The sequence below is a fragment of the Pseudopipra pipra genome, chromosome 1 (genome assembly GCF_036250125.1).
Source record: "Pseudopipra pipra isolate bDixPip1 chromosome 1, bDixPip1.hap1, whole genome shotgun sequence".
Classification (NCBI taxonomy): domain Eukaryota; kingdom Metazoa; phylum Chordata; class Aves; order Passeriformes; family Pipridae; genus Pseudopipra; species Pseudopipra pipra.
In genome coordinates, this window is record NC_087549.1 from 93712312 (window position 1) to 93737148 (window position 24837).

A 24837-nucleotide genomic window follows, 5' to 3' on the forward strand; every position below is an offset into this window, starting at 1 on the left:
AAAGTGAAAGAAGGTTGTCTTCTCTGCCATGTATCATCAAGTGTAAAATTCTGGCATCTCCATGGGAAATTCTGGAGAGCAGTTGGGAATGCCCAGAGGAAGCCAGCTGATGCTCCAATTGACTTATTTCCCAACATCTTCCTCCTTTAAGAGTGAAGTATGTCCAATAAACGTGAGAAAGAATTCATTCATGTAGCCATATTGTCAGCTGGAAGGAACATTAGAAGAGTAAAATTTCAACAAATCTCTCACTTAGAGAACTTTCCCTGTCAAAGCTTATAAATGAGATGCACTAGGAAAGCTGATGCCAAATTCACATTGAATGCTTTCAGTCTGAGGGATAGTAATTAATGTATACAATATTCTCAAACAGTTATAGGCTGTTTTCATCTTGGTTTTGTGATTTTTTTTTTTCTTTTGGGTTGTGGTGTGTATCATTATAGTAAAATTACACAGTCAAAATGACAGTATTCTTACTACTTGATGAAACAAGACTTGTTAATGAAAAACCTGAACTGTTAAAAGAATGGTTATATATACTCGCAGATTAAAAGAGTTTATATATGTTTTTTAAAAATTTGAGAACAGGTTGCTAGTGTTCATTGATTTCTAGCCTTTGCTGTCTAATGGGCAACTGGTGGAACAGGTAACACACCGAGCAATATCACACCAATACCTGCCTTCATCTTTAACTTTTTTAACATCCTGTGTCCCAACACAATATGAGGATTTCATATGAGACTTGTTTCCTATCACATGTGGGTCGGTCATCTTGGTGGTTGATTGTGAAGTGGATGTACAGCTGCTAGGGTGCCAGTTTTATACTAAGGCCAGACATGCAGTGAAGAACTACTTGTCCCAAGGGCTTTGTTCCTTCCCTCACATTAGTTTATATATTTTTACATTTAATGATCACAGGTTTAAAAGCCATAAGAAGTTTGATAATGGAAACCATGTTATCTTCTTCCTAGGGAGTGTCCTGACCTGATAAACCATAGTGTTTTTCTCTGGCTGAGTTAATCCTGGGTGCTATTCAGTAAAGTGGCAGGAAGGGAGGGGAGGGCTGTGGCATTGAGAAGCTGATGAGCCACAAGCAGCCTAAGGAGCACACTTAGCATGTCTTCCTTTCAGTGTTTGTTTTTCTTTCAGGTGTGTGTTGGGTTTGGTGGGGATTTTTTGTTTGTTTGGTTTTGTTTGTTTGGGGTTTTTTTAGGGGGGAAGGAGGGTTCTGAGAAGTGTGAGGTTTTGATTTTTTTTATTTGCTTTTATTTTGGGATTCTTTTAGTGAAAATAATTCAAGTTGCTGTCATATTTTCCTTGAAGCTCCAGGGCTGTACAGCATGTGTTGAACAGTTTTACATCTTGCCACTGATGAGATTCTATTTTGCCCCTTCCTACTCCCGGGCACAGGCTCCCTTTGTCTGGCACTCCTCATGCCCTCTTCTAGCCATCTTTTGGTGTGAAATGTGTGGAAAAGCAACCTAGGAATAGAAATGGCTCAGTGTTTCTGCTGCTAGTTCAGTGAGTTGGTGCCTTATGGAGCAGATGGTGGTGGGAGAGCAGGGAGAGCCTGTGGCAGGAGCTAGGTGGATGGAAGGTGAGGGACAGAAGAGAGGACCAAGGCTGCCAGTTTGGGGGTGGAGGAGAAAGGGAATGGGCCTTTCTCCTTCCATCAGTAGACAGCGATGGGTCTGCAGCCATGCATGTTATCAGTCCTCCTGTCTTCTCTTCCTATGTTGAGTGGAAATTAATGGTGGAAGCACGAGTGCCTGTGGGTTTCCAGGCACAGTAGGTGGCAGGTATGTGGGGCACATATTAGGCCTTTGAATTCTGCCAAGCTTCATTTGAGGTGCATGAGCTCGTCCTTTGGGGGTTTAAAAAGTGTTTTTTCCAGTGCCTTGGCTTAAGAAGCTTGTGCAAAGCTTTCAAGAAAACCTATGATTGGGAGAGAGAATTTGACCATAGGCTTTCCTGAGTTCTGGAGGTGAATAACCAACAGCTAAACCCTCTTGAAATGTTTTTCTTTGATAAGAGAATGAGCTCAGCTTGGCAGAGATGATGAACAGACACAGAAGCTGTTTGTAGTGGGATGGTTGCGAAATGAAAAAGGTTGACTGGAGATGATGCAAATACACAAGTGACGGGGGTCAAAAACTGCACTTCCTTTGTTTTATATTCATAGCATGTAGCAATGACTGACCATTTTCAGGCCACACCAACTGTTTTTTTTAATTCCCCTGAGACAGTCACAGCTTTTGGCATTACTGCATGGTGTGTCAACATTTGCCAGTAATTTTTGCAGACAGATGTGGTCAGTGCATGTGCTCTGTGCCATAGTGGTGTTCCCCAGTGCTCAGTATCATATATAACAATATGTATCTGTCCTGTTTAATATCTTTATCAATGATCTGGATGAGGGGATTGAAGGCACCCTCAATCAGTTTGAAGAAGACAAGCACTTGGGCCGGAATGTTGATCTTGGAGGGTAGGAAGGTTCTGCAGAGGGATCGACTTGATGGCCCAAGTTGTATGAGATTCAATAGGGCAGAGTGCTGGATCCTGCACTTGGGTCAAAATATCCCCGTGCAGTGCTACAGGCTGGGGGCAGAGTGGCTGGAAAGTGGCCCAGCAGAAAAGGACCTGGGGGTTCTGGTTGGCATCTGGCTGAACATTAGCCTGCAGTGTGCCCAGGTGGCCAAGAAGGCCAGTGGCATCCTGGCCTGTATCAGAAATAGTGTGGCCAGCAGGACCAGGGCAGTGATCATCCTCCTTGTACTTGGCACTGATGAGGCTGCACTTTGAATCCTGTATTTAATTTTGGGCCCCTCACTACAAGAAGCACACTGAGGTGCTGGAGCATGTCCAGAGAAGGGCAACAAGGCTGAGAAGGGTCTGGCACACAGATTGATGAGGAGCAGCTGAGGGAGCTGGGGGTGTTTAGCCTGGAGAAAAGGAAACTCGAGGGAGACCTTATCGCTCTCTACAGCTACCTGAAAGGTAGGGGGTCAGACCCTTCCCCAAATGACAAGTGACAGGACAAGAGGAAATGGCCTCAAGTTAGGCCAGGAGAGGTTTAGATTGGATATTCAGAAAAATTTTTTCACAGAAAGAGTGGTCACATTTGGACCAGTCTGCCCAGGGAAGGATTTGAGTCACCATCCCTGGAGGTGTTTAAAACCCATGTAGATGTGTTGCTTGGGGACATGGTTTAGTGGTGGACTAAACACTGTTAGGTTAATGGTTGGATTTGATGATCTTAAAGGTCCTTTCCAACCTAAACTGTTCTATGATTCTATAGAGATTTGGAGTTCAGAATAAGAGAAGAAATGACCATGTTCAATCCAACAAAGAAAATATTGCTTTTTCTCCATGGTGTTAAGGAAAAGTCTGTAACAAATGTGGATAGGGCCTTCCCAAATCTTCGTTCGCGAAGCCTAGCCATGATAAGGAAAAGTAAAAAAATCTCGCAACCTTCAGGTTTCCTTGTTGCTATTACACAAAGACCAGCTTACTAATTTTTTTTTTCTTTTTCTTTTCCTCCTAAGGTTTAGCAGCCCTTTTGGGCTTTCTGGCTGTGTGTCAGTATAGTGGCTTGTAGACACAAGTGATATCAGGCTTTACAGGTGCAGGAGACGCAGTAGCATTAGTGTAACGTGGTTGTAAACACTAATAGGGCTTTATCTGTGTCTCCTTTTAATGAATTTTGTTGAATATGACTTGGTTTAAAATAGCAGTTCAGGTCCCCTGCATGAGTTTTGACGCTGGAGCTCAGCTGAAGAAATATATTATCTTTCAGCATGAGTTTTGATGCCAGCAGAATAAATAAGTAAATAATGGAGAAAACAAACAAAGAAAAAACCAAAACCCACATGGTGAAAGATGCAACCCAGGAAAGAAAACATGTTAAAAGGATAGGTAGGAGGGGAAATCCAAGACAGTTTGACTCCATAAATGTGGAGCTTCTCTGATTTGATGTGTTGCTTCCTTTTCCTCCTCCCACTATGACTTGCTTGTTGTCTTTCAACATTAACCTTCAGTCTCAGTGTAGTGAATGTTGTGCTCTGTAAGTCCTGCTCTTGCCCTTGCTCCCCTGCTGACCCCCCTGCTGAGCTCAGTGCTGACAGCTGGGGGAAATTCAGTGTGATTTGGAGCCGTGAAGTGCTGTATCAGCACATGGGAGATTAAGGGTTTTAGTAAATTTTTTTCAAGCTTGTGGAGTGGAATTAGTGAGTTCCCAAATTCGCTGGATTTATTGGAAATCTGTGCCTGCTGAATGTATTTATTCCCCCATGTTGCTGGCTGTACTCTTGACAGGTGCTGAGAGGAGATTTATAGAAACAGCAAATATTTGCTAGAATGGCTGAAATATCTGAGGATTATTTAGATGTGACTCTTTATCATCATCTCTCTTAGTTCTAGTTCAATCATTTAAATGCATAGGCTTGAGCCTTTGGAAATTTTTAATCTACCTCTCTGTTGGATTTTATGCAAGTTTCATGACTAAATCCTACTGCCAATGGACTAGTTCAGAGCTGATACATAGACTTGGAGAGCAACATTTTTTCTGGTTTTTAGTTTTGATTAAGTAGAATTGTGGGGAGAGCAGAACATAACTACAGAAGGATGCTGCTCATTGCAGAAAAACTTGGGTTGTGTTCATCTGATTCAAAGGAATCTTGAAAAAACTCCTGAAAAAGAATTTCTGTATTAGTTCTTCTGTCCATATTTCTGCAGGACTCCTTTTTGCAAAAGTTAAATTTTTTGTTAAATCTCCTTTTGTGGATAAGTTGTACATCACTAGCTTTTAGAGGAGGTACAAGAGGATGAGAAAATAAAACAGATAACCCCTTCTGGATGTTCGGATTAATAATTGTAGAAGGAAACAACAATAGCCAGAAATCATTAACGTTCCCTCAGGTTTCCAGTTAAATGCATAGAAATCAATATCAGCTTTGCAGTTTTTTGGGACATTAAAAAGTTCATGCTGTTATGCACCAACCCTAGAAGAGAAGTCCAGAAGTGGAACCTTGTATGGAAAAGTCTGCTCCAGTTCCAGCTATATGGTTTTGCTCATCTGTTAGCAAGCTCTTCCGCCTTCACCACTGTGCCTGACCTTAATTTTGACTGTTTAGGGAAGAAGCATTTGCTGAGGTACAAAAGTCCAGAACGGTTAAAATCATCTTTGTAATTTGTCCATGATACTCAGCAGAGGGCCAAGGCTGTTCGGGGCTCTCTGCCACCTGTCCTTGTGTTTTTTAGCACAAGAACAGCTGTTTTTGCAGATGCTTCGTTTTTCTTACATCCCTGGCAGGACTAGAGTTTATCAAAATCAGGTAGCTGAACTTCATTTGGTTAAGATGATACTGGCTGGATCATAGGAAATAATTAGGTAGAGAAATGACAACTTTCTTCCCATTTCTTCTGATTGTTGTGCATTTTCTCCTCCTCCCCCACCACAAAGTTTTCCACCTACAGGTATACTGCTTGGAACATTATCTTGTGAAGTGCTTCAAAGACGCAGTGCATATTACTGTGTCTTTCCAGCCCTTCCTAGGTGAAGAGGCTGAGCTGATTTTTTGTCAGCTCCTGCCATTTGATATTGGATTAATGTGCTCCATCTGGGGTTACCATGATTTCCACAGGAGGTGATGCTACTGTAAACTGTGGTATTTATTTACAAGTGTGTATGGTGTGTTTTTGTTTTTTTTAGTATTTATTTTATTTTGTTTTGTTTTCTATTTTTTTGACTATCTACTTCTGAGTGCCATTCAAGGTAGATTTTAAAATTGTTCTCCCTTTTCTCTGCTGTTCTTACCGCTAGTTGGTTGTGTTTGGTTTCAGTGTCTCAGAGCCCATTTCAGCTGGAGGTAGCATGGCTTTGATATGGATGTCATGTTCTTGAATTTACTTTTTTCTTGGGGAGAGTAAAAAATTATTGACCTTCATGGCCTGTTTCAAAGTGCACTGCCTGGAGGGTATGGAGTGTGTCTGAGGCTTTGAGTTTCTGGGAGCACCAGTCACATTGGTTCAGTTGATGCATGGATGTGTCTTTGCAGGAATTTGTATACGTGCACCTTTGGTCATGGCAGGTATAGTTTTAGACCCTGAAGGAATGAAGCTCTGTAAATGACTGCCTTTCAAAATGTTTTTGATTGACTGATTGCCAAATTATTCTAGGAAAATCTGAGAATATCAAATTCAATCTGAAATTAATAAAATGAGATGTGATTTAAGAAGTTACAGACCTGGAAAGTTGATTGACACCCACAGCAACAATGGACTTTAATGTCAGTTTTGGATTCACATAAAAGCATTCAAATGCATTAAAGAAATGAGATGTATTCTTGTTTTCAATTAGGATATTGCATTTCTCCTATTTCCTTAGATCTTCAAGTTCAGCTACAGCTTCCATTTTAACTCTTGAAAAGTATGAGTTGCCATACATAGTGAATATGCAAATATATCTCTTTATTTTGGGGCCTGTTGATCTGACCAAACTAGGACGGGTAAAAGTACTCTTCTTTTGGCAAAAATGATAGTCCATTTTTTTGGAATATTTTTTTTGACCAGCAGGCAGTTAGATTTGTATTGTGTTCTGTGTAACCTATTGTTGGATAAGGATTACAGGAAGGGTTTGGTTAGTAACAAGTAACTGTTCCTAACATTAATTCACACCACAGCACCATCATCCTCCCCACCCCCTAATATATATATGTACATATTTAGAGAACCTTGTAAAGCAAAAATTTTCTCTGGAATGTATTTCTGTACATGGATGGATGGAGAGGTAGAGGATGAAATGTTTCTAAATGCAGCTTTGTCTAACAAACTATTATGTTTTGGTTATGAAGGGAGCAAAGTGTGCAGAGCAATATTATTGGTACTGCAACTATAATAAAATAGTGACGAAAGCAGAAAAAGCTATTGCTCTGAAGGGGCTAGTAGTGCATTTTATTTCCCTTGTTTCATAGTGCTCTGTGAAGAAGAGATGTTATGACTTATGTTTATGGAAAAATATATCCAGAGTAACTTTCTCTGGGCCCTGTGGCCTCATGCTTGGCAGGAAATGCGTGGGAGAAGATGCAGCAGATTGTTTTGTTCAGAGGAGTAGCCAGAGCCCACTGTGAGCATCAGAAGTACTCTTGCAGTCGCCACACTGAGCCTGCAACCTGTTGAGGCTTTCAGCTTGACTGCCTTGGCCCGTGTCGTTTGTGTGATGACAGAAATGGCGAGGCAGTGGTTGCCTTTCACCTCTCCTCTCTTTTTCTAAAATTACCTGTCTGTATCATTTATAGCAGTTCAGTCTGCTTCACCACTTAGCACCGTGTGAGACACTTCAGTCCAGTGCAACTGGACTTCCCTTTCTCTTTACCCAATGAGAAAAGGTACATCTAGAGTAATTGCTTTGGTTGAAGTAGTAGGCTAAATCTAAATTATTCTGGGCTAGGAGCAGCTGGGGAGGGAATCTCTCCCACCCAGTCATGCTGCCCCTATGCCTGGCTGCCAGTACTCTCGAGTCAGTTGGCAGCCACAGTGAAATTCCACAAGTCATACTTGTACGTGTGGCAAACTCATTTTTGGTTGCCTGTGCTGAGTTCCCTTTGGCTGAGCTTCTGTCCTCCTTTAGAGTTTCAACACTTCGTAGCCCTGAGACATTGTCTTCCTCCCAATTAATCTTTTCATTCTTTGTAGAGTCTGGACTTCCTCTCAGTATCCTGTTTGAAGTGTTTATTCATCTGGGCAGGCTTCCAATCTTTCCTTACCATTTTTTTTCCCTCCTGCTTGGAATAGAAGTGTGAATAACGTTTGTCTTTTTCAAATGAGATATTTCTATGTTTGAGCTAAAGTGTTTGAGAACAACCTCCGTAATTTCCTTGGTTTCTCAAAACTTGCCATTCTGAGATCCTGAAGTCTCCATTGCATTTACTTTTGTCTATTTGATCATTCTCACTAAATTGACATATGCAGTAATTTTTGACAGTTGGCTTTTCTATCTAGTATTTGCTTTTCATCAAAGTGATGGCTAGAATAGCTTTATAGGTCTTTTTTTGCTTATGAAAATAGTCTCATCAACAATGAATGAGGTAACATCAGACTGGTGACCTGTCACAAGTGGGGTTCCACAGGGCTCTGTCTTGGGCCCCGTGCTCTTCAACATCTTCATAAATGACTGATGCAGGTCTGGAAGGGATACTAAGCAAGTTTGCAGATGACACAAAACTCGGAGGAGCTGTTGACTCTCTCGAAGGCAAGGGAGGCCCTGCAGAGAGACCTTGACAAATCAGAGGACTGGGCAATCCATAGCCATAGGAAATTCAACAAGGGAAAGTGCTGAATTCTGCCTCTGAGATGGGGCAACTGTGGATGTTTGTACAGATTGGGGAATGAGATGCTGGAAAGCAGTGCCATGGAAAGGGACCTGGAGTTGCTGGTCAATGTCAAGTTGAATATGAGTCAGCAGTGCCCTGGCAGCCAGGAGGGCCAACCGTGTCCTGGTGGGCATCACACAAAGCATCACCAGCCAGATTGTCCCACTCTGCTCTGCAGTGGTGTGGCCTCACCTTGAATATTGTGTGCAGTTTTAGGCACTGCAGTATAAAAAAGATATTAAACTCTCAGAGAGCATCCAAAAGAGGACAACGAAGATGGTGAAGGACCTTGAGGAGAAGCTGTATGACGAATGGCTAAGGTCACTTGGTCTGTTCAGCCTGGAGAAGACGAGACTGAAGGGAGACCTCATTGCAGTCTACAGTTTCCTCATGCGGAAGAGGAGGGGCAGGCACTGATCTCTTCTCTGTGGTGACCAGTGACAGGACCCAAGGGAATGGCCTGAAGTTGTGTCAGGGGAGGTTTAAGTTGGATATTAGAAAGAGGTTTTTCTCCCAGAGTAGTTGGGCACTGGAACAGGCTCTCCAGGGAAGTGGTCACAGCACTGAGCCTGACAGAGCCTGACAGGGCTCAAGAAGCGTTTGGATGATACTCTCAGGCACATGGTGTAACTCTTGGAGATGGTTGGTCCTGTGCAGGGCTAAGGGTTGGACTTGATGATCCTTGTGGGTCTTTTCCAACTCAGCATTCTGTGGATCTGTGAATAACAGGAAGGAAAAAGCTCTCAGACACTTTTTTGGACAACATTTATCAAACAAGGCAAAAGAAGCAATATATTGTAGTGTCAGAAAGGGAAAAAGATAGAATTTGTCCATATAAAAGTTGTCATTTTTCAATGACATTCTTTACATTTCTAATTTGTATGTATCCACTTACTAGTTGAAGGAGGCCTGAAGTCAGTATTAAAATAGTCTACATGTAAGCCTAGATCTCTGTGCTCCTGGTATATGGCCTTTTGGTACATTATAGGGATCTTCCAAACAGTTTCCATCAGGCTTTTTCATTCAAAGCTGATAGCCTGTCTGAGGAAATATTCTTGGCAATTCCTAGGCTGAAATGTCAGAGCAAAAAGAGAAGAGAAACAGTATCATAGAAGATGGGTCCTATGGAATAGTTTCTGTGCTTTCTTAGTGAGTACCTCCCTCTTTCTCATGTGTGCAAAGGTTATCCATGCCTTAAATAAGTACATTATTTTTTAGGAAAGTAAATATCACGTATTTTTTTAACCTAGTAATTTTAGGGCTAAGCTTAATACACTGACAGTACTGGAAATAGGATGCATGTGGCTTGCATCTGGGACATAGTGGCTTGTAAATAAAATGTGCCCAAAAACTGTGCCAACTTTTTCCCAATGTCCATTTTTTTATCACTGTGTATGCATTCAAACCTGAGTGCACATTTCCTTGGTAAAGATGTTTGATCTGTGCCAATCATATAGGTTTATCTAAGCATAATAAAAGAGCACAATAAAAGTACTATGTGAAATCAGTAATGGCAGTAGTATTAAGTGCACAAAGTTGGAAATGAAAAAAGGTTGAGTTTAGAAATTTGGCCCACGACATGCACCAGAAATGTGTGTGGGTTTTGTCTCCTTTCTTTCCTTGGAGAATGTAGAATGCCTATGTGGAAAACCTCCTCTTACTCCTTGCATTTCATTCCTTTCCAATACTGAAATAAATCCAAGTTCTCATAGTTCACATAAAATGGATTCAGTCCAGGGAGATCATTGCCCTGTTCTCATTATTAATCTAGAAGGTTTCATACTTGCGGCGTGTCACTGTGCTGTGAAGAATACAGAGAGGGCAGAGCCGCCTGCCTAGGGGCTGGGGGGAGAGGCGAAATGCCTCCCCTGGTACCCAGCAGCTTTTTCAGGGGTGATTTCATGTGGATTTGAGCATGAGCGAGCGTAAAGCCAGGCCAGCCCAAGCTGTTCTCACGGGGAGTTGATGTGGGAAGGAGAGGCGCTGGGCTGCCTCTGCCGTGGGACACTCCGCGGAGCTCAGCCGTTTCCATCGCCAATCCCTGACCCAGCTGACAGCGGGGAATTCCAGTTGGAGGTTATGAGACCTACACAAAACTGAGTCACACTGTGTTTAAATCAAAATAAATATTTAGTGAGTGTTTTTCTTTAGGACCCTCTTGTGTGAGACTTATTAAATGTCGGTGTTTAACAGGAGTGCAAACACAGCTTTAATTAGAAAGGATGTTTTTGCTTAAAGCTATATGCCATCGTTGTGACTGGGGTTTGTAACTCTGTTATTAATGGCTTTTCCCAATGACCTGGTCTGAAGATTCCCAAACCACGATCCCATAGATCACTTCAGGTCTGCAGGGAGCTGACACACTGTGGCAGCTGCTCTTAGGCTTCTTGCCAGAGATCAAATCATGCAAAAAGCAGCTAAAACCACACTGAATGCTTTTTTTTTCCTTTCCCCCGTCCCCACCACTTGCCCCAAGTAAGTAAGTGCTGTCTAATACAGCCCTGCTACTTATTTGTCAGTGGGAGGAAGAATTCCCAAGGACATCAGAGCTCTGGAGAAGTGGTTCCTGGTAGCTCTTTTAGAAGGAGTCATTGCCACTTCTTTCCCTGTAGTTTTTTTTTTTTTTAAATACATGATGATTTATGTATGTTGGTGTTGGATTAATACTCGCTCCTACTCTCCTAGGATTTTTAGCTAGGTAACTTCTGGTGTAGAAATTAACATTTCTGGTGGTCAAAATGCATGGAATATTCCATATATGGAATGTGTGCATGGAGGTACAGAAGATGGATGGTTTTACCTTATGAAAAATTCACTATTTTGCGAATCTCAAGTATGACAGTTTGTGGTTTGGTATTTTCTTTCTTTATTTCTTTTTTTCCTTTCAAAATCACAGTCTTAAACAACCGAAAAATCAAGTTCTGGCCAACTCCTATTTCAAGAAGGTTTTTGAAAATACCAAAGAAATTTTTTTTTTGAGCTGCACATTTAATCCATATTAATTTTTTTGATGTCTTATGAATTTCTTATTACTATTCTAGTCTCTTAAGATTGGAGAATGCTTTCTTGCAAATAAAAAGTTAATTCTTTTTCTGTGACTCAGGAGAAGAGTTTTCAAATTGTGAGAATATTTATTTTTATCTTATCGACAAGGATGTTGAGATGAAACAAATGCTTTTTTAAAAGACAGCAGCTGGTTCCAACCTCCAGGTTTGAAGTATTTTCAGTTTCATCTGCTTACAAGCAGCTGGAAGCAAGCCTGTGTGGATTGCTTGTTTAAGAGGTTAATGTACTTTCTATGGGGAATGCAGAACTGGATCTCACAGAAAGCAATATATTAATGTTGTCAGTGATGAGTTTTCATAAATTGAACTTGCACCAAGGGCCTTTGAAAAGGACTTTACTCCAAAAGTAATTTTGATCTTCTGCAAATAAAAATAACAAATGTTTGACCATAGCCAGGTTGCATTTGTAAGAGGTAGTTTAGCTATTTTAGATTTGTTGGCTGATTTAGGTTTTTTAGATGAATTTGAAACAAATATCCCAATAAAAAGAAATTTTCAGGGGAGGAGGATTATTTTATGTTCCAGTTCCTGGCAAGGGAAGGAATTCTTTCAAATAGCAAAAATTGCACAGAGGGCCTTTTTTATTCATGGTGTGTGTGTACATAAACGCATATATGTGTCTGTATTAGAATTTTCTATGCAACTAGTATCTAGCACCATATAAGTCTAGCAGAAAAAAGATTCAGTTTGAAAGAAAAACATTAAATATCTTAATTGAGATGATGTGTGTTGTTCAGCTGATGTACTGCTTTACAGAGAACGTGTAGTGAGTGAGGAGGGATTATTTTCACTTGAACTGTTCTTGTGATGAAGGGAAGATGAGGCAGCAGTAAAGTGGGTCACACTGAATCTCTCATTCTTTGTATAGAATTTGAAAAAATGGAAATTCTTTCCTTGCTGTGTGCATATTCTGTATTTTCTGGTTTTAATAAAACTGTTAATTCTGCTGTATGTCTTCCTTAAATTCTCAGCAGTTAACATGTGTTCAAGATATTTCCTTTAGGAAAGTTTTTCTTTTTCCATATGCTAACTAGGGAGCTGTGAGGAGCACTGTCTTAAAGGGAGAGCAATGCCTGGTTCCAGAAGAATGGTGGTGACAGACATAAGGGAAAAACGATGACAGTAGTGTTTCCCTAGTACCATGTCTGCTCACAAAGTGTGGTACTTGCTGTATGTTATAATGACCTGCTTAAAAAAAATTAATTCATTGTCAAAAAACCCCTAAGCATCATGAAATATAGTTCAAGATATGTTTATGCTTAAGATGTTGGCAAGACTTTGTTTTCTAACAAGTCTTTGAATATTATTGTTAAGCATGTGAATAAGTTCTGTCAGGTGACCTGTATCACTGAGTGATGGTAGCTGAGGATATAAAATACTGTACCATTTTGCCTTGTTGCAAACCCAGATACACCCCACTGGGAACTGTTCTTCTAGATGGTATTTTGAGCTTGCATGTTTGAGTGGATTTATTTTGCCGATGTCTGCTTGCCTGGTATCAGTAGATTCAAAGAATCTGGGTCCTGACATTACTGGCTTTTTGGGTCAGGGCATTGCAGTATACCTATAGGCAATTCCCTGCCTTTGGCTCATTTAACATCCAGAACCTTCTTCCATATAATAACATGTAAGCTATGATATATTTAATATATCATAAAAGTCTTCTTGCACTTTAAAGAAATAGCATAGGATTGTCACTATGGATCAAATATTTGTTGCCTTCATTTGCAAAATACGTTCTTTGTCTACAGCATTCATTTCTGTACAGCTATTTCACATCACTACTTTGTCTCACTTTTGGTGTGATCTATATTATATGTGCATATTGTTCTGTTTCGTTGCAGAAATGGTATGTCTAGCAGCCAATTTGTCCTCCTCTATTCAAGAACCTTGGTTTTCTGGACCTTAAGAGACTATATGGACACTTATATAGATATACATGTGTATATCTCTAGTATCTTTTTCTAAAATCACAAACAAAGAGAACCTAGCCCTGGGATGCAGGTGCTGCAGTAAATAAATGGAGATCAAAGGATTTCATGTTGTGAAGAGGTGCAGTCAAATCAGAAGGCATAAAAAAGGAGAATGTTTTTAAAAGGCCTCAATCTAGGTGTTTTTTTCCTCAAGACATATCCTTTAATTTTCTCAGAAGTCTTAGAATTCTTATGCAGTGCAATTTTTTTCCTAATCTTTCCTGTATTATATTGATGGTTTGTGAACTGGAAAGGAGTGCTATAGATGGACCACAGAGTTATAGAGTTTCCATGTATCAATGTGTTTTTGTTCTCTCTCTCTTTTTTTTTTTTTTGAGGGTAATGGAATTAATGTGCTTTGCAACTTTCATATGAATGTAAGGGAAAAACGAAGCTGCCAATATGAAATGGATGTGTCTGTATGTCTTGATTACTTCTTCTTCCTCTTTCTTTTATGAGAATGTTTCACCATAAGCATTATCTCAGTATCTCTTCCTTTGTAATTAATGATTATAATTAATATTTAACTGCTGTTATATCATCATAGCAGTGTACTTCTGAGCATTCTTTTAAAAATCATTTTGAAATGCAGCTGTGGAATGATAAATATAAATATAATTTATATATAAATATAGATGATAAATATAAATGGGACAAACTACATGGGAGAATTTGAAATAACTAGAAGTTACATTTTTTTTCTGATAAGGAAAATCTTGAAAGTATAATTTTTCTTCTGTTTAAACAGAAATGTGGATGGAAGAGAGATAAAGAGGGGCTGTGAAGTTGTTTACCATGCCTGTGTGAAATAAAAAAAAGCTAAATACAGTATTGGATCATGATAAGGGGACAGCTCATATCTTTTTAGCTGTACTGCTAAATCCATACCTGATTTAGAGTGAAGACACTTAGAGTTGTGGGGAGGCATAACCTATTTCAGGATGAAAGGAAGTATCTTTCTGGCGGTGAATTGTCACCTGTACAAATGGCACTTGCTATACTGTTCCATTTGCACTGGGGATGGTGACTGGGGTGAGAGAATCTTCCCAAAACATGCTTCTTCTGGGATTCTAGAAACTTGAGGCAGTTTCTCCTTGATGCTTGGTCCTGCTTCTCAGGGGTTTCAACACCCTAGTCCTGTGCAGCACATGCTGTCGGTAGCACAACTTGATTGTTCTTAGAAGCAACCGTGTCAGTCACAGGTTGATATGTTCCCAGGCAATGCCTATTTAGGAGAGGTGTCAAAATTTAGGATTAATAGTGCCTGTTTATCTGAGAGATGTGCAATTTTTAGAATTCTTATCTAAACACTAAAAAGATTTTCTGCTTATTATGGTTCCACTCTGCTAAATTGATGAATATTGTCCTTTATTTGAAGTTGATTAATAAAGATCTTAACATATTGTTTAGATTAAAGCAGCTTTGCATTTCATTAGAAAAAATATTATGTAATGATTATATTTGGACCTCATCTTCTTTTTCTTTTCCCCTTGCTAGTATTATTCTGTGGTGGCCTTCAAACAAGGAGTCTTGCTAGATTCTCACTGGGTGGCCAAAAAGCAGAAGATTACAAAAGTTACAAAGATTCATGTTTGTTTTGGGTGGAGGCTTCAAAGGCTCACAGGCTTCCTTACACAAGGATGCAGTCAGGAAATGGGAAGGGAGAAAAAAAAAATTAAATCTGTTTTATATAAAAAGGAGGTCGTAAAGCCACTGTCCTTGCTTAGCCTCAGTGGAAAGGCAGTGTACTCACGGGTTTCTTTGCACTATATATGTCTTTGACGTTTGTGTTAGTTGCAGTCAATAAAGCTTCTTCTTTTTTCTTTACGTGTGTGCCTTAGTAATATAAAATACAGTGATATATTCATAAGGCAAATTGTAAGCAGTGTGCTAAAGCTTAGAGACTTAATGTGTATAGTTTTGAGGTGCTGGATGATGGGATGTATTCCAGTCCATATGTTCTGCAGATTGCAATTAGCAAAACCCTCCTGCTGCTATGTGGGATAAAGTGTGAGCTAGGATTTAAAGTTTGGGTTGATTTTTTTTTTTTTTTGCTAAGTTACTGAAGGAATTACCTCATCAGTTCCTTCCAGTACTAAAGATAACTCACTCATGTGGCTTGCCCAGGCTGGTCTGTATCTGGAGGCCTTGTGATTTCGTTGTATATCACTAATGTTAGTCACTTTATTAGATGGTGTTAAGATACAGCTGTAAATCAGAATTCTAACATGATATTATGGATGTCTGCATGAACACAGGTCTTTATATACCATGTCAGACCGTTGACACTTAAATAATTGTGCACACATATGTGCTAAGGATGGATGAAAATAAAAGGAAGAAATTATTTCTGGTCCTATTCAGTCAATTGACTCCTTTTGGAAAGAAAGGAAGGAAATGCTCAGTATTAATATGCAGTTGCTTATATATGCTGCCAGTGGTGTTATCTGTTATGTTTTAAATATCTTGGTCAAGAAAAATGATTTTTTCCTGTGTTTCCTAGCTGTAAATTTTTTCCCCCAAGGTTCCTACCCCTCCACCCCCTCACTTTTCTTTTAGGAGGCTTCTCTTAAGGAAGTTGCACACAGGAAGTGATTTAGATTGTAGAATGGACACAGGCACCATACATATGCATGAGGAGATGCTGTGAGATAATCAAGGCTTTGAAAGAAAGTCACCATGGAACTGAAATCCCACAGAGGAATGACTGGGAGGATTCAATGTACTCAATTTGCTTCTTTGAAATTGTTAGCCTTAGTCAATATTTGCCTATGTAGGAATTATTGGTTTTGTTATTTATGTTCATTAATAGGTTAAGCCTTACATCACTTTTGTGGTGAAGTAGCTGTTCGTTTCAGTTCCTGAACATCCAAGCAATATATCAGTTTGCCATTGGGGGCATTCTGCAGAGCACCCCAATGCCCCAACACTATTTGAGTGTTTTCAAGCTCCATCTGGGTCTGTGGGAACCAAGGTGTATGGAAAAGAGAGGGCTGGACACAGCTAGGAGCTCCTCTAGGGGAGGAGATGATGTGCAGCTGAGCTCAGTAACAGGATATAGCCTAAAACTGATTTGGCTAAATCTACCTGGGCAGCCAGGACAGGGTAGGCAGCTGAGATCTCTCCCATGCTGCTGCTAGTTGGCCAAATGACTACATGACAGAAGCTGACCAATCCAGGACATTTTCATTTAAAGTCATAATATGTAGTCACCCACTGATTTAACGAAACTGAAACTGAGGAGTAGCAGCAGACACTGCAGTGTTGCAAACTGGTCAGAACCCAAGCTGGTTAACTGAGCATTGAACTTACTACGTGGGAAAAATTGAGCAAACTTAGTTTTCTTGGCAATACTTATCCCTGTTTTCCATTTCAGGAGGATCTGGGTCTCTGTGAAATATAACTAGAGATTGTCGTTATGAGTCCTGCTCAAGTCAGCTTCCCAAGACCTCTTATGCTCAGCACTGACTCTTAAGTCAGTTCCAAAAACTTTTAAAATAGATACTACAGTGTGATTGTTGCAAGATTAATGGTACAGATTCTGTGGATGTAAATTATAGTTCCATTTGGGAAGGTTTGCTTGTCTAAATCCCTCATAAATACCTTCGAGCAAATATTAAAGTGATGGGGGGATCCTTTATTTGCTTTGGGTTTCTCTTGGTGTACTCATTCCAAGAACTGACTTCAGTCTGACTATAGTGGCAGAAAATGAAACCTGATATAATTTCCACTAAGGGATGGGAAGATTAAAACAGTTTTGGAATCCAAACCTGAAAACTTTCCCAGGTTTGTCAGTCTAAAGGTGTTCCATTAATTCAGTGAGCATCCTTATAACAATGAATTCAGAGATGAGAAGCTTTACAAATGGAAGCTGTGACAACCATTACACCAGCAAAAATCAGTTTTGTCTCTGGAGTAGCAGGTATTCAGACACTCTTTCTTTCCTGTTACCTTGCCTGAGAGTCAGTGCTGTAAAACTGAGAAAACTCTGATTATTGTTTATACTTAGGCATCCTTATGTGGCTGTGATGGTACCCAGGAACACTTACCTGATGGTGTTTGCTGAAGTATAAACTATGGTAATAGTTTTTGCTAGTTCACTGAGGTACCTGATTTTATTAGGGATTAGAATACTGTCTTTTAAAAACCCAATGATTCTCCCTTCTGAATTTACTACCAGTATAATTTAATTAAGTATACATAATTTCTTAGAGTTACTGTGACTAAAAGTTGGATTTCTGATTATGAAGGTATTCTTTTTGGTCTAGAAATACATCCTCAACCTTTCAGAGAAGGTGGTTAGAAGTAGGTTCCTGTCTAAAGATACAGAGACAAAAAAACCCCAACAAAACATACTATTTGGCATCTTATTTATCGTTTCTTGTGCCAGCCTTTTAGAAACTTGAATACAATATTTTCTTCCCTATCTATGCTTTTTCATTTGTTTTTGTATCAAGATAATAGACTTCATTTCTATTTTTTTTTTTTAAGATGTTAAAACATCTGTGTTGTCAGAGTCATTCTCCAGGCTGGGTTCCTCAATTATTTTGTAGTGAATGTGGCAACATCATGGAGTGTTTACTGTTATTTATGGGAATTGTAACCAATAGGAAGAAAATCAAGTGAATGTTTGCATTGCTGCTGTATTTTGGGAAAAAAGATTTTTGGCAGTGTAGAATACGTGTGTGTAATAAGCTCTGTATTTTAATTATAGTGAGAAAGACATAAGAGGAAATTTCCTGTATTTTTTATGAGCATGACTCATAAGGGATATGTTTGCTATGGTTAATATCCAGTGGGTTTTGCCCTCCTGAAGTAGTGTCTGATGTCTGTGCACAAAACTCCTTCACTTGGCTGATCTTAGGCCTTGGCTTGTTTTTGGTTGATTTCCACTGTCTTTAGTCAAATGCAGCTGTATTTTCCTGGTGTATACCAGGGGTAAATGCTGCCTCAGTGCACTGAGGCCAGATTCCTCCCTCCCCCCCTCCCCCTCCTTTTGTGTCTGCAGTGCACCATATTGTGGAAATGGATACTCTAAAATCTCATCTAAACTCATGGGTTTGGAACCTAGCTGAATTCGAACTGCTTTGGTACATTTCCTGGCAAGCACATGAAAGCTAAACTTGTTAACTGTGCTGTCAGTGATGACAGTTTTGGAGTACCATCCCCCAAACTTGAATGTTTGTGTAGTCCCATGAGACACAGTGCTTAGATGCTTTTCTGAATACTCATTATGGAGGTGTGCTGGACCATGGCATGCAGTGTGGGCATGCTTCTTGCTGTCTCAGGTGAGTAGGTGCAGCCAATACTGGGGTCTCAGGAGGAGGACAACTGTGAAAGTGTAAAAGGGATTGGTGGGAACAGCACAGGGGAGTTTCCCTGTGTTTTTCTTGAAATGGATGTTACTGTTGTTTAAAGACAAAAAACCAAACAACATAACAACAAAAACCTACTGACACACCTCTGGGGAGTCCAATAAGAAAAAAAGTGTGACAGACGGCTGCCATCCTAAGTAACTTTACTATATTAGTGGAAGAATGCAGTAGATGCGTATGTTTCTATTCTGCCTATGGTTGAGGTACTGGTGATGGTACTGGTATTATTTCTGTTCTGTGTCATCCCAGACATTTTCTAATATGCCAGTATCACTAGTTGCTGAAAACTAAGAGCAAGTTAAGTATAGCATTAAAGCCATCTGGTAGTTCAAACAGAAAAGTTAGATAATTAGCTGTTCTTGTCAAGGGACTGTGATTAAAATAGGCCATCTTCATAATAGTGACTGGTTTGCAAGGGACTTCCTGGAAACCACCTGGGATAATGAAAATGAAAAGAACAAAATTAAAAAGGATGGGGAGGTTGTGCCATTATAGCTCATGATGACTTTTTTAAGTGAATTAAGTCAGCTTTTAATTTGAAGACTGTTATTTTGGTACTTTGGAAAGAAACAAAGATTGAGTTTTCTGACTCTTTGGCAATGTGATGCCATTAGGTCAGCCAGGTTACTGCTGGAGATCCTTAACATTTCTGTGTGAAGTTCTGGTTTCATTGCTCTCATCCTTATTAACTTGTGAGTGCTGTCAGCAGAGCTCATCTTCAAAGGCCACTATAATCTGTGTAACCTGGTGGCTCTTGCTTAGGGAATTTGTTCCTTCTGGGAATTAGCACTATTAAGAAGAGGAACAACATCAGAACACAATTACTGCATCATTCTTTATCAATTAATGATTGCAATATACATAAAAATGTTAGTGTAATATGAATTTATATTGATAGATAACTTTTAAGGGAAAAGCTGTTTACCAAGTAGTCTTAAACCTTATTGTGAAGTGGGAGGAAGGATCTGAGTAACTTTGGCAGCTCCAGCCCCCTCTCCAGCACTACTGTGGGGGAACTCTGTGCTCCCTTTGGCTTTTCCTGCTGAAGTCTTGTCCTCTCATCCAAAGAGATACCATCAGGGAAACCTCCAAAGGCTGAACAGCACTTGCCCTTTCCTGCATGTGGATTCCTTAGTGGATACCCTGTGCCAATGTGATAATTTTAAACAATGAAGTTTGACCTGAATCATCTAAGTTACGTATCTTTGAGAATACACTCTGAAGGGCAGCTATGTTAAATGGACTAGTAGGATAAAATAAATGTGTAGTGAGAATGCTCCATTATTGGTATGATTTAATTAAATATATTTTCACTTCATATGGACAAAAATCCTATATATAAATGAAATTAGTTGAAATTTATTTGGCTTTCTTTTTTTTAATTGACAGTTGCTACTTATTTAACAATTCTAGTAAAGAGCTGTTGATGCTGTTTCAGATAAAGCCTTGTTAAGAATTTCAGTGTGACTGTAATGTTTTTTCATATGGAATGTTCTGGAAATGTCTCGAAAATGTAATGAAGCTGAATACTTAAATTAAAATGTGGGCAACAATTAAAAGTACTCTGGCTTTTCTAAATTATTCTAAATTATTTTCATTTAGTGGAGCTTTTATGTCTCTTTATTCCTTGATTAAGAAAGCAATGATTTGAAAAATTATTGAGGTCTCAAAAGTGTGAGGGATGCTTAGCTTTAAAAAGCACGAGTAAACATTTCAGTGCAATGTGCTCCAAATAAATTGCTGTGAATGTTTGTGGTTATACAAATATTTCTGATCAGTATAATGGGTCAAACTTTCGTATCATTAGAAAGGTGCCAACTGTACGTATGCGTGATCTCGTTAATAATGTATCAACGCATTCTGTATAAAACAGCAATGTGATGCATCTAGTGAATGCTTCTCTCAGGCTTGTTGTAAGAAGTGCTGACCCCAGGGAATGGCCTGAAATTGTGTCAGGGGAGGTTTAGGTTGGATATTAGAAAATGGTTCTTCACCCAGAGGGTGGTTGGGCACTGGAACAGGCTCTCTCCCCTGGGAAGTGGTCACAGCACTAAACCTGCCAGAGTTCAGGAAGTGTTAGGATGATACTCTACACGGTGTGACTCTTGGAGATGGTCCTGTGCAGGGCCAGAGTTGGACTTGATGGTCCTTGTGGGTCGCTTTCAACTCAGCATATTCTGTGAATCTGAACACTGCATTATAAATTTTCTTTTCCTTTTTTTTTTTTTTTTTTTAATATTGAGAAAAATAAACTATTAAACTCTTAAAAACTGCTTTTGAAGTGCTTTCTTGAAAACCTTCAAAAGCGGAAGATCCATATTTTAACTTCCAGGTGCAGGTTGGCACTCATGCTTTTTGAAACAGTCATGAGCTGTTTCAATATCAACACTCAGTGACCTGATGGCCATGGTTCTGCTTTGTAATATTTTTGTTGGTAGCACGCTTTTCCATTATGTCCAGTGAAAGAGTCTGACTTTCTAGTATTTGTACATTTTTAATGTTATTTATATACAAGGGAGAAAATGGACTGAGAAGCTGACAACCAAGGTGAAGCAAGAACAGGCTTTTCACTTTGTAATATTATGACTGGCTTCAGATGAGTCTTGCAAATGAGTAAGCTACTGTCAAAGGTATGAGATAATAGAAAGCCTGGGTGGCTTGGGTTGAGCACTGTGAATCTCTTGGTGGCAGTTCATTGCAGTCAAATTTAATCTGCTTTTAAAATTCGTATTTTATTTTTAAGACCTAAAGCTTGTTATGTGGTATGACAAACCATTAGAATATTTCCCCCCAGACTGTATTTCTCTAATGTGCCAGAGTTTTTCCACATCTGCTTTTTGATGAGGTGTCTGATTATACATTTTTGCTTTGTCCTGTTCTTTGTACGAGTTGGTGAAATTCAGATTTTCCTGTAGATAAGCCTTTGGCTTTTCAGTTGCTTCCACCTTGCAAAGAAATTAATTCCTTCAAGCCAGTGAGTCTGCAGCTCCAGCTGTGACTGTAGATGAATGTTCTTGCAGGGTCATGTACTGTAGCTCTGAACCTAAATAAAAGGATTAACAAGAGTTCACTTGGAGGAAAAACACTTAATTTCACTATAATAACTATGAGAATCCATAGGGAAAACCAATAAAGCTTTACTATTAAAATTGTTAACAAATGATTATTCCACCCTGACCCCCTCTTCCTGCTGTTACTGTACTTTTAGAGCAGTAACAAATGATGGGATTGACCTAATTCATGGTAGTGCTTTAGTCCCTGGACTACAAATGATCTTTTACTTGTAAAATAATTCCTAGTCTAGTTCTTTTAGGAGACAGTGATGGCATTTATGAAGGAAACAATATTTTCTGGTGCATTTCACTCAAAACTTTGCTTGGTGTGAAGGAAGAAGAGGCATTGTGTAGTCAGTGATGCTGGGACTGAACCTGGTAGCTAGCAATGCCCAGATAATGCACCTCATTTCTTCAGAAGAGCGAGAATATTTTCCACAGCCAACACAAACTACTTTTAATGATTCCTGGCAGAAAGGGAGGATTTCCAGGGTGACTCTCTTCAGCTGGAGATAATAGACCTCATTGTTTTATCTCCAAGCCACACCTCTGCTCAGGATTGGGGGAGGGTAGAGGGGCTGTTGGCAGGGGGCTTCCTCACCCAGCAGTATCTCTGTTGGGTATTGGTGACTGTGGTACAGCTGCTTTTCACTGGAGCAAGTGATGTGAAGGGCCAAGCCACTGCTCAGGCAATAATCCTTGAGGGCTCTCCTGTCGCAAGTGGAGATGCAAGGAGAGGATAGAAGGATTTTAATCATAGTAATCTTGACTCTTCCCCTAAAATTCTAGGACTGCCAGCCTCAGGAAGCAGTCAAAGCAAACAAAACAATACTTGTCCATTTCCTTGGGAAGGAAATCAAGTAATCAAAATTGACTAATGTGACTGTCCTGCTTGGTTTAAGAAATCAAACAGAAAAAAGTTGTCTAATTTTAAAGGTTAAAGCTCGATAATAGCTTTGTCTTTTGCTTCATTTGGTCTTTGGAGGTGGTGAGTCCTGGTTGGTAGGTTGGTGACCCTCATGAACCCCTGTCTAGAAAATGCCACAGTGCCCATCTGAGTCGCCTGCTAGGAGCTCCTGATGCTGAAGCCGAGGCCTGAAGTATGATGCATGAACAGGTTTCCCCGAAAATGGTCCATGGTTCTGCTTAAGCACACACTTAGCACCACAAACTGGAAAGCATTTTGGGTTCTTTCATGTGCTTTTGTGTTCCTTATTTTTATTTTAAACATTTTGCCCCTTTGAGACTTTTTTTTGTGCCTACTATGTATTTTCAAAGAAATATAACTTATAAAAGTATTCCTCAGTCTTTCTTTCATCAAAAGGTTACTTTTTTTTTCAGAGAGAAGAAAAATCTGTGGACAGCATTGAGTTGTGTGTTTCAACAATGGTTTTCATTCTTGACCAGATGAGAATCACACTCTACTTTGGCTGTTGACTCACTTCTTTTGTTTCTCTCCAGTTTTCTTGCTTGCAGGCTCAGGAATGTGTTTTTGATTTTTTTTTCCTCTTCATGATTATTTTGTGGAGAACCATCTGAGACTGTAGGGACTATCACTAGTCCATAGGGAAGGCCTAGGAGACACAGTCTGCATAGAATTTCACATGAACTTTTGTTCTTCGCTATACCCTTGCTCCAGCTCTCTTTGAGCCAAATTTTTCTGATGGTCTCTTGTTTAATACTTAATGTGGCTTTAATTAGTCACAAGTAGCAACTGTCCTCTAAAGGTAGGAATTGCAGTCAAATAAATTAGGCATGCTCTTTTATCAAGTAATTTTCATTAGTTGATTTGATTTTTTTTTTTAAAGGTAAGCAGTCAGTGCTTTAAAGGTGTTTCTGGTTTTCCTACATTCCTCAGTGATCTTGGGTCCCCTTGCAGAAATTGCAAAGGTTCTGTTGGAAGACACTTGAGTTTTAAAAGCACTGTTCGTGGAAACAAAGATAGTGACTGGATTTTCAATACCTTAGAGCTGTAAGGTGAAAATTTTAGACCAAAGCCTCCGCAGATAATGGTACAACTGTCAGGTGTCTCTGTTTATGTGTTAGGTCTTTCATTGTTGAGTACATATTAACAGGATTTAAACATGGACAGGGAAGTGTAACTTAGGGTCTTCTCCCTCCTCCCTTCCCCCCCAGCTCCCAATAGCTTGAATGTTCACCAGGTTTTTAAGATGCATTCTGGATAAAGCTTATTTACATTAGCAATTTAAATGTTCTGCATTCTGCTGCTGAAAAATGCTGCTAAATCCATGTCTACCAAAAGGCAAGGTGAGCTGGGTTCTTTGTCTCACATCTCATCCATGATGAAATAAGAATATCACTTGTTCATGCTGTTTTTTTAAGTTATTTCTTAACACAGGGCTGCATTAAAGCCTCTTCTATGTAATAGGTGGCAAGGTTCTGTAGACTTTTTTACAGCTGTGTAAAATTGGTGGTGTGAAAAGACACAAATAAGAAAACTGAATGTTAGATAAAACACTTAAAATTTTGTAGATGACAAGATAAGTATCTGCGCATAGATTTAGTAAACTTTGTCGTATAATAAATGAGGTGTAGTGAAACACAGTTATAGCCATATCCTGAGTGATACTTTGCTAGGCCTTATTTACTGGAGTAGGCAGCTGGACTGTCCATGAGTAGCAACTGTGCTAAGAAGCAGAAACCAGAATGTTCCTATCTTGCTCCTTAGATCTGATGAAGATAATTTTATTATGTGTATAAGGGAGAAAATATGTGATATAGATGTAATTCACCATAAAGTACGGTGTCCTTCATAAAAACAGACCCATTGGCATTCTTTTATGAAGGAGGACCTTTCCTGTGCCCTAGAAACCGTGTTTTATCCATGAAGTTTACAGTGCTGTGCTGGTAAACATGGGAGTTAATTGCAGTACATGAAATCTGAAAGGTTAATTTGCTGTCTAGTTGACTGCACCGTTACTCTGTTAATCAAGCAGATGCATGGAACACTAGCAGTGCAAGCAGGGCACATTTTTTCTTAT

At 39.5% G+C, this 24837-nt stretch overlaps 1 long non-coding RNA gene across 1 annotated transcript in view; it reads left to right on the top strand.

Annotated features, from left to right (window-relative positions):
- Window positions 1-24837, top strand: part of LOC135419449 (uncharacterized) — a 264674-nt gene that overhangs the window by 55538 nt on the left and 184299 nt on the right. The window lies entirely within an intron of this gene.